General features: G+C 41.1%; 1 long non-coding RNA gene across 1 annotated transcript; it reads left to right on the top strand.

Annotated features, from left to right (window-relative positions):
• Positions 1 to 3,602: 3,602 nt before the first annotated feature.
• Positions 3,603 to 9,937, top strand: LOC135279210 (uncharacterized). The gene is made up of 3 exons (XR_010346501.1): positions 3,603 to 3,860; positions 4,378 to 4,558; positions 9,881 to 9,937. It is a non-coding gene; the product is annotated as an uncharacterized LOC135279210 (long non-coding RNA).
• The last annotated feature ends 764 nt before the right edge of the window (positions 9,938 to 10,701 follow it).

Genomic DNA, 10,701 nt, shown 5'->3' with positions numbered 1-10,701 from the left:
ATGGAAACAACTAGACTAGAGGCAAGAACTCAGTTGACAGCAGCATAAGGGAGTTAAAAGATTTTCATAACCAGTGATGAAATAATTTTGTTCCATTACTCCAACTCCTGAGATCACTGGTCCAACGGATTATATCAAAGTGTAATAGTGGACTGGCATGGTAAGGAGTCAGGCTGTTAGGGCTTGCTGCCCAACAGAGCATCCACAACAGGAAAGAAACCTCTTTGAGGTGTAATTACAGTTCATTTTATCTGTTGAGGCTATGAAAAGCAGGGTAAGAATGTGTATGGGCCTTAGAGGGAGGAACTCGAGGTACAGGTGCAGGTAAACTTGTTTATTCAACTCTCCCAAATAAGTGGTTCCACTTTCAGAAATGCAAAGCCCCATGTTGCTCTCACTGAACCAGAATGACAGGGAAAGAAGCTGGGTTAGTGCTTCTGGTTTCTCACTCACCAGCACAGCCATACCTAATTTATCCATTTTCCCATTGAAAAGAAATACTGAAAATTTAATTTTTAATGTATTTAACATAAAGGTTAAAACCCAAAGCTCTTAATTTGGTTTGCAGTAATATTTCCTTTGTTTAAGAATAGAAAACTTTCAGTACATTTTGAAAATTCTCATGAGGAGATTGTGTCAGTTTAGCACGCAAGGAAGTTGCACTCACCATTCCTGTCCATGTTTCTGTGGCTGTGTTTGAGTCACCTCTCTGCCCTTGGTCTTTTTCAAGCCACTAATTCTGGGATTTCTTCCCCATCCACACACCTTCTGCCTGGGCACACTTATGTGTGCTCAGCTCTAGTGAACTGCAGGTCTTTAGCTGTACAGGCTCATTTTCCCTGTTTTTTTTTTTTTGACCCTACATAGAAAATTAACATGCCTCTCATCCACTTATGACAGTCCAAACCAGCTGAAACCTTGGCTTTTTAGCTTGAGCCACAGGAGCATCAGGGCAGAGCTCATGTTATGCACAGCAGGTTGATGTTCCTCAGCAGAGAAGTCAGATGGAAGATAAAGTCAACCCAGAGCCTGCACACTCATCTCTTAACCACACTCTGCTCATATGAAAGGTCATCTCAGTCCCATAAACTCCCATGCTTGTATTTCCCAAGCTGACAAACACCTCATTTGGACTCCAGAGCTGCCTGGAGTCTTTCCATGCTGGAATTGCCTAACTCTGGAGCTTGTGGTGATCATTAATTCAATATATTGCCTACCACTTCCATGCCATCAGCTACTTTGGTTTTGGACTTCAGTACATTGTACATTATTTCTGAGTAAAAAATAGAGACAGTCCTCTCCATTTCATAATATTATGTTGGGCCTGCAACCTTCTGAGAGGATAGAGTTGGAAAGTATTATTTTTCTTGCTTAGAAAGAACAGAGAGTAGATTAGTAAGTATGTATGAAGTGTGTATTAAAGTTAATTAATACCTGTGCAAAACCTCGACATAGGGAATTAACATTGAAAAAATGGTCTTTTGCATTGTCTGGGAAGAAAGAGCTGCATTTCCCTCTTCATGACTGATAAACTTCTGTATTCAGAGTTTCTGGTTCTGTAGGTATTAAATCTATGGTTGACCAGAGAACACCATTAAGTAGAACTGATTTATTTCATAGTTCACACATTACTTCTGGGGGAACAGGGAATGTGGGAGGCTGCACTAGTGGGAGCAGTTATCTGAGGAATGCTGCCCTTGATTTCAGGGAGACAGGATTTTGTCTGATACTGCTCCACTTCCTCTCACCCAGCCTGGATCTTCTCTGGAGCAGTTAGTCCAGAGATCAAGAAATCATGAGTGCAGACACCTGGATGTGAAGTTATTCAGGATCATCCATCTGCATGGTCTAACCTAGGGATGTCCAAGGAGCTGACTTCTTAAAGAACATGTATTTATACAGTCTGGGAAAGAAAAGCCTATGGGATTGGAAACTGTGCTCTTTTTTAACTAAGCAAGATAAAACCTAGTTCTGTGGCCCCAATGCCTGTCTCTGGATCCTCAGCAAGAAACTTCAACTTTTTGATGGCATTTTCCCATTTCACTGTCATCAGTAACAAAAATGCAGGAGTACAGAAACCAGGGAGGGTTTACCCCCATTTCTTTGCTGCTTCTGTGGGGAGACTGAGAGCACTGATTTTAGAATATTCTTCAAACACTGAGGAAACACAGACAGCTTGTGTTGGGTGGGATAACCCCCCACAGCCCTTTGCTGTCATTACCCTAACCTGGCATCCAGAGCAGCTTGAGCAAGGGCTTTCCTCTGGTGGGAAGAGAAGTGTTTTCCAGTGTTTCCATCCAGAGGTTCCTCTCCTACATTGCCACATAATAAACTTGTTGTAAGAGAGATCTTTTTCAGATAGGCATCTGCGTTTATGCTACAGAAATATTTGTTATTTATAGATGAGATTGTGTGTTCTCCCTCTCAGAGCTAGATGGTATCTCAAGGACACACCCCAAGAAAGAAGAGGGAGGAAGATATTCCCTTCTGAGACAGCACAGAAACAATTCCTCCCTATTTCTGCCTTGTTCCAAGATCAACAGCAGATACTTATGCCCCCATTTCTATACAGACTGAGTCGTGCTGGGGTGGTGCAATAGTTGGTCTTTGCATTTCTCCACCCACTGTTTTTTGTGTCTAAACCCAATCTCACAGCAACCACAGAAGTGTCTGTGCCTTTACAGGAGCTCACACTCCACAATCCAGCTCAGGTGCTTGTGTTTCTGCATATGGATGCAGGGGAGCTGTGAGCATGAATATGCACGGCAAGATGAGAGAACACACAAAGAGAAACCCCAACAACAATGAACATTTAGAATAAATTGCAAATAGAGCTGCATAATTTGTGGTTAGAGAGACTGAGTGCTAGTCATTATTCAGTATCACTCATTTCTCCTCCAAATATATGTATGAAAGCCAGGAACAAATAATATTTTTATAAACAGGGAGGAGGTTTTCTTTTTAAATTAGATTATGTTAAAAAATAATCTAGGATGACTGGAGTGAGATTATACCTATATGGGGAAACTACTATACAGCCAAGTGAATCATTTATCCAGATATAATGTATAACTTCGTAGCAAACAAAAGCCAGACATATTAAGAGTGAATTGTTTACAATAGAGGGTTACATATTAAAATGTATGTATAATTGTAACCTTCTGTTAACACCCTCTTGAAGAGAAAAAACACCGATTGCAGGCTTTAAAACGCTATGTCTCAACTATGCTGGGTGAACAGCTCTGTATGTAGTGAGAGCAGCACACACAGGAGGGATTCTTGCAAATTAAAAAAAAAAAATGAAGAATCAAAACCAGCTCCTACAAAAGTGCTTAACAGAAGTTGCTCCTTCTTCATTTGTATCAAAGGAATTAATTGTCATCTCCCAAGACTAGTTCTGGGTAAAGAAAATGTACTTTATTGAAAGCACGACATATGATTTAATCTGACCTCACCAGATTTTCATTCTGGCTCTCAGAATGTTGCCCTGGTGACATCACACCATGCATGATGTCCTCAGCCCACAGGCATCCATTGTGAGCTCTAGAAGAAACTTGGCGTTGGTTGGGGATGGGAAAACACACACACACACACACACACACACACACACACACACACACACACACACGTTTTGGGGGTCTGGTTGGAGACGTCTTCCATCTCTGCCACTGAAGGAAGCCCAGAACCTCTGCCTGGATTTACACTGAAGGGGGTTTTACTTTTGAAAAGTACTGAACAGTGCTTAAACAGCTGTCTCCACCTCCTCCAGAGACCTGTCAGACACAGGGACAGTAAAAATCACATTTGCACCATGCTTCTTCCCCAAAACTTTGGAGAGCACAAGGCAAAAGAGAGCAATTGTAAGGACTTCTACCATTGAACCTATTCAACCACCACAAAACATTTCTCAGAGCAGTATAGAAAGCAAATAAGTCAGATTTCTATCTCTCTTCCTGTTACTAAGTTTATCAGAATACCTTTTTCATCACTCATGAAACCTGAAAGGAATGAGAACAGGGGAAGAACAAAGAATCCCTTAAACAATACATGTCCCTTTTGCTAACAGGCTGGTTATTAACCTACAGTAATAAGTGGCATTCCACCAAGAATCCCCTAAACAGCATTCTCTGAGCATTTTCTGCTCACATAAATTTGGAAATACAGCCAAAACCCAACTATTTTGCTTGTTCCATCAAATTCCTTGTTTCTCTCACAGAAATTCCACTTCTCCTGAAAAGCCACCTTTCTGAATCCAGTCCTTTTCCCCCCTGAGCTGGAGCATCCTTCTCCTATACCCTGTGCTGTGCATCCACAAGAGCTATATGAAATCTGAGGGAGATTAGCAGCCCAACTTACTGCACTTTTTGGATATTACAGGACTGGAAACCAGGGAATAAAATAGTTCGGGAGACAGAGATGGGGAGAGTTCTCATTCAGAGAGAGAATTCCACCATAAACCCCACTTCATCTGCAAGACTTGACAGGAAAATACAAGAAGCCACAATCGATGCAGGACTTGTGCATTTCCCATGTATTCACATTTCATTGTAGTCTCCAGGTAATCACACTTCAATATTTTCCGTCTCACAAAATAAATAGATGGGACTTAAAAATCCCTCAGACAATGTGGAGTAATAGTTTCCTAACCCAGAAGAAGCACCTTGTCCCTCTTACCCTCTTTTCTAGAGCCAAGTGCAGGAAAGCTCCTCTGCCAAGTCCTCTGGGCAGGTGATAGACTCACCTGAACAGAGACAATGAGAAAGTGAAGACTGACTTGCTTGTTATCACAAGGTTCCCAGCTGCCTCACGCACACATTGGGAGGATAATTTCAGAGGAGCTTTGTTGCAAGTGCCCCTCTTTTCCAATCAGGAGGCATCATCACAGCCAGATAAGAAGTGAACACAGATACCAGCGTTCGAGTCGTTACAGCGACATGCAATACTACAATTTTCTGGGCTATTGATTGCTGCTGTTCTGGCATTGCAACCCAAAACACTGGAGGAAGTCAAGTGGAGAATGAGAAGAGGGGAAATTAGCATGCTGGTGAGCTGGTTAAAATACCTTTGCTGAAAAGAGCTGCTTTGTCACAATCACAATTTTTGGCCAAGAGGTATTAATTTCCATACAAAGGTTTTGCAAGAAATTTGGGGATTCTTGTCTGGGTCTCTGACCTGCCAAGTTAATTCCCTAGTCATGCAGCTATCATTAATGTTCTCTCAGGTTATACTTTGTTTCATTTTAGCACAAATTTTTGAAACATCTCAAAAATACTGCGTGTTTTTCTGTCCCCAACCCCCCCTTAACATTCAGATGGAGGTAAATAACTGTCATAAACTCAATGGGGAGTTTATTGATAACATAAAATAATACATTTTGCTTTCAAGACATTTCTCATTACAGTCAGGAGAGAGAGGATGTGAGTCAGAAGCTTCCTTCTCATTTTCTCTCAGTTCATTTGTTCACTCCGTTTAGTGAAACTTAAGTAGCTGTTAGAGCTAGAAGTCCCAAGGCACATGTGTTCTTTAACACATAACTTAATATCCAAAACAAATAATTACAACTTCTTTTCTGAGTGTCACCCTTCCCAGGAGCATCTGCTGCATATGCTAGAATGTAAAAATCTGCAAGCTGATTCTCTGCTGCAGCTAACTGCTCTCTCTTTCAGGGAGATTTACCCTCTACCCACCATTTCTTCCACTCAGGCAGTCATTTCTGCATCTGGAGTGCTTTTGGATAGTTTACTCCAAGCAAGCAGAGAATGACAGCTCACAGCTTTGTCTTTCACAGATCCCTCCAGAAAAACCTTAAACATTGAACAGACCTCCCTCAACATCAGACAGAGGTGATCCTCAGTTACCCCCACAGAAAAAGCTCTCTAATTGAAAGGTTCAGGGTTTTGCATCATTCAGGGCTGGCTCCTCCTCCCCTTGGCTATAACACTGACCTAATTATACAAAGCCTCAACGCTGCAGCGTTGAGGAGTTTCAAGTTTGCTTGTTATGTGATGCCTGCAACAATATTTATTCTCCAGCTACTCCAAATAAAACACCTTGTTTCACTGCATTAACATCAAAGCCAAGCTTGTAGATAGTATTGGTTTTATTTACATGATCTGCATACCTCTATATATGTGTATTTATATATATGTGTACACACAGATACACACATTCTCTTGCCCAAGAGGAAAGCAGTGTGGGGCTGCTTGAAACAACAGCAAACAACAACTGATGTTTGTGATTTTGGATCTTGCAGCACACACCTTTCATATTGAAATCCACCCAGGGAGCAAAGACAGGCCCTGCCCAGGGCCCTGTCACACTCTGAGCACTGCAGCCTGCAGAGGTGCCTTTTCTGCCCCAGGGGAATCCCTTTTCCTCCCACTTTGCCTAGCAGGAGTTTGGGGCAGAAGCCCTCTCTTCCAACATCTCTGTAGGACAGTATAGATTTTCATCACACCTTTTTGCACAGGTAGTGCCTCCCAAAACCAATCAAGCCAGTCCACAGGTACAGCTGGAATGTCTGTCTGCTCACAGAGACACATAACTTTTCCTTCTGTCTGACAGTGGTTGAATTTAAAAAAAATAATCAATGCATACTGATGGATGATCGTCTCAGCCATCACTAGGTCAGTGTATCATGAAGCAAAGCAGCAAAAGTGTTTGTTACCCTCTTTCTCATTTCACTGTTCTCTGCCTCAATCCCTTTCTTCCTTTAAAAGTTGAAACTGAACAGGTACAGACCAAAGTAGATGAAAAACAATATCCATAGTGAGATATAACATAGAACTTTGTGTCAAGACATATAGATTTTTAATGAATAAGATACATTTGTCAAAAATATATGCTTATGAAACCAAGCCCTTGCATTTTGATTTGTTCTTACTTTTGGACTCTAAAATCTTTGCATTCTCCAAAGTGCCCACACTCTTCCTTTCTCCCTCAGTTTTGTTTGTTTAGATTTCTTTGTCTCTGGAGGTCTGCACAAACCTCCCTAGAAGTAGCCAAAAGAAGAGCTATGGTCCAGAAATAATCCTTAGTTCCTTTCTTCAATTAACATGTGGGAGTATAAAAATTTGGTGACAAACATTCCTTCAGCTGGGAAGAGGAGGCTCAAATTCTCCTGCTCCTCACTCATCAGCGTGGGAAAGCAAAACATCAGCGAAGACTGCAGAAGGTCTTCTCCTCCCTGTCTTGGTTTGGCCACTGCCAAATAATTGTGTCCACGCTGCTGTGGGGGCACAGCTCAGCACGAGGCAGCAGAAGGGATGTGAGGAGCCAAAGACCTCGACAGGAATAATCTCATAAATGCTGTTATCACGTGTGCAAGGGACAAACTGGGATCCTTCAGAGGCTTCCCTGCAGATGCACTGTTTCTCTTTGCCAAAGCTGAGCCCTTCTTGCATAACACAAAGCTTTCCCAGCAGAGGTGGCCTGGGCAGCATCTTATTTTTTCATTGCCAGCAAGTATTTCTGAGAAAGGCTAGGCTAGAGCGTGCCAGAGTCTGGAATTAGATACAAATTAATTGCATGTAATTACTCAAGAGCATCAAGTATCTTTTTGGGATTTTATAGTTATTGTTATTGTAATGATGTTCAATTTGCAAATACAATTATTGTAAATTACTGTATTGATAACTTCAGCTCTCCTATTGTGTGTGATCACCTCACTGGTTTTCTTGTGGTCTTTTGTAAAAAGTTTTTATAGCCTTGATGAAGACACAAGTAGAGCTGAAAATTCACTGCTCTTCTCACAATGGCTCTCTGTTACTCAAAAGTAAAGAATTGGTAAATTATTAGCTTATGATTAAATTACAATGTCACTGCAACATTTGAGAGGTCAAAGTCATAAACAAACTTTATTTTTGTCTGTACCACAAGCATGATAACAACAAACTGAGACATATTTTTTTAGCAGCATTTTTTCTTTGATTTAATTTCATTTCTAATTTTTTTCCTTTTATATCTACCTATGTTGCTCTGATATTTAATTTAAAGAAGTACTGTCAATATCTCAGGGAGATGTTGAGAGGGCTAAGGAAATGAAAAGCCTTTCAAAAGCAAGTTTGTATGTGAAATATGTAAGATTGGTTAAAATTTTCGTTCCTGAGCTTTTCACAGTGTGTAAGTACGTATTAATATGTACAAGCAGAGAAAGATGTCTGAATATTTTTTGTACTGAAGTATGCATTCATCTACAGTCAGTGATTCTGGTCTGGCCTCAGAAATTCTCTGGGAGTACTGCATCCTGACAATTTAATACATTGTTTGCTCAATAAAACCTATAGAAGAAAAAAACCTATAAGTATAGGGGAAAAAACCTCACCCCAAACCTACAGCACAGTTGGAAAATGGAATACTGAGAAGCGTGGAAATGTGGAAAAGTAAGAAGGTACAGAGAACATAAAAGGGGAAAGAGAAAAACATTGAAAGGAAAATTCTTACTCTCAGAGACTCTCTTCCTTTCCCCCCAGAAAAAGTTTTCTTACAGCCTTGTGCAGAGAGCTACATGTCCTCCTCTGCATGGCCTTTCCTCTTGACATTCACTTCCTTCCAAGTAAATTTTCCAGTTAAACATTTCTTTTCTTCATCCAACTGCCCTTTTCACACCAATCTCTTTCTCCCCACCATTCTTGCCTCTCCCTGCTTGGTTATTTTTCTGTATGCTTAAACTCCAGGAAGTTTATCACGTTAAATATTAGGAAAATCCTCTTTGATAGTTTGGACATTAGAAGCAGTGACACAGATTGCCTGAGGAGGTGGTGGATGTTCCATTTCAAGGTGGTTTTAAGGAATGAATTCAACAGAGATGTGCTGGGCATTTCCTAAGCCTGGCCTTGGGGCAAGAGGATGGACCAGGCAACCCCTCCAGATCTCTTCCAGCCTTGTGTTTCTGTGATTCCTTTCACCCCTCCAGGGTCTGGGGGTGTTTAAATGGCTCAGGGTATGTCAATCCTTAATCAAAACTTTACAGCACAGGGCAAGTGTGTAAAGCAGTACATTCTATTTTTTCCAGGGTCACCGTGCTTACATCCAGAAAGGTGCTGACACAGGCACACACAAACACACACAGTGTTGTTAGAGGTGTGCTCATCAGTTATTTATGAAGTTTATAATCTGACACTTAAAAAAAAAAAGAGAGAGAGATCCTAACAGGCTCCAGCGTTCCACAGCTGTTGAAATGTCACCTCTCAGATAGAGATATTGATTAACAGTTTGAGACCAGGCACGTTGTATTCTGTGCTAACAAGCTGGTACAGCTCTACCTGACATTTCTCACCAAAGGAGAGGACTAAGTTGTGCTTGGTGGCTTTTGTTGCAGAGTTCTGAGTTTGTAGGTGTATTTAAACATTAGACTGTGAGCTGGGAGCCTGTAGACTTGGCTCTGTTCTGGCTGGGCAACTGGGTGATGGTTAAATGAGACGTTCAGGATTTTATTTAGGGCCCAGAGGGCTGCAAAGAGGGTCTCTGGTGGGGCTTGATATGGGGAGACCCATGGAAAACAAGGTCTAAATGAAACATGGTCACTTGGATGTTTCTCTGGCATGTAATGAAACAATTTATATCTCCTCATTTTCACAGATTTATTGAGATCTCTGGGCACCTGATTCAGGCACCAGATGATTGTTACTCCAAAATATTCCACAATAGTGAGGCTTTTTTCAATAATCACCTAAATGAGATAACCCAGCTGGAATCCATATTGTCTGAAATGCTAAAAATAGGAGTCACGGCTCCTGGAGAACATCCAAACTGGCTTACACAAGGAATTAACCCATGCTGGAGGTGGTGGACAGCTGGCCACGAGGGAGGCAGTGAGATCTATGTGATAGCTCCATGAAACACAAGATCCCAAAGTAAAGATTTTGCTTTATTTTCACAGAGATGATTTACAGATCAGAAGGCAAACATCTCAGGAAAACATCTCAGCTTCAGCACAGGCAGTGGTGAAGGTTCCTGCTGACACTGCTGGGACAGCAAAAAAGTTTTCAAGACCTAACTTGAAAGTAAACTTCCAAAACTTAAATCCCTAATGAAGGGATCTGTATATTTTTCATCATAATCATTGGCACTGAGACAGATACAAGACGTTTGCATTTGCTTTACCTTTTAAGTAAATTTGTAACTTCAGAATCTGTCACAGGCACTGGTTGTCCTGCACACCAGGCCAAGCACAAAATGAATGCACCATCCTTAATGGCTCCTGTCCCTAAACCACAGAACAAAGCCAGGGAGGAGCTCCCCTTCATGAGAGTGTTGGTCTAGGTCTGCTGGTTACTGAAATTTTAATTGCTCTTTTCTAAAAGACAGAGGCCAGGGTGTTTCACTTGCAAAGAGCTGTACACTGCATTGATAAAGCTCACAGCTCCAGCTGGATAAAATAATTTACTTTTACTCTTTTGTGCATTTGCTGATAGAAAGACAGCCCATGTTGAGAAGAACAGTTTCTGATAACCAGGAGGTATTAGCAGATTGTCTTAAAATTTCCATCTTTCTTTCTGAACTTTTAGTTAGTTTTAGTCTGCAGGCTTTATTTCAAAATAATAGATTTCCTTTAGATGCCTTGGTCCAAAATTTCTCCTGCTTGTTTAAAGAAAGGTTTGCCCACTGTCCAGATTTTATTTTGTTCAAAAGAAAAAGCTGGAAGATCTACTGAAACCTTTTCATTGTAACCCAAAGCATTCTAACCATGTTAACCTTTCT

The sequence above is a fragment of the Passer domesticus genome, chromosome 12 (genome assembly GCF_036417665.1).
Source record: "Passer domesticus isolate bPasDom1 chromosome 12, bPasDom1.hap1, whole genome shotgun sequence".
NCBI classification, from domain to species: domain Eukaryota; kingdom Metazoa; phylum Chordata; class Aves; order Passeriformes; family Passeridae; genus Passer; species Passer domesticus.
This window is presented reverse-complemented; position numbering and strand designations above follow the sequence as displayed.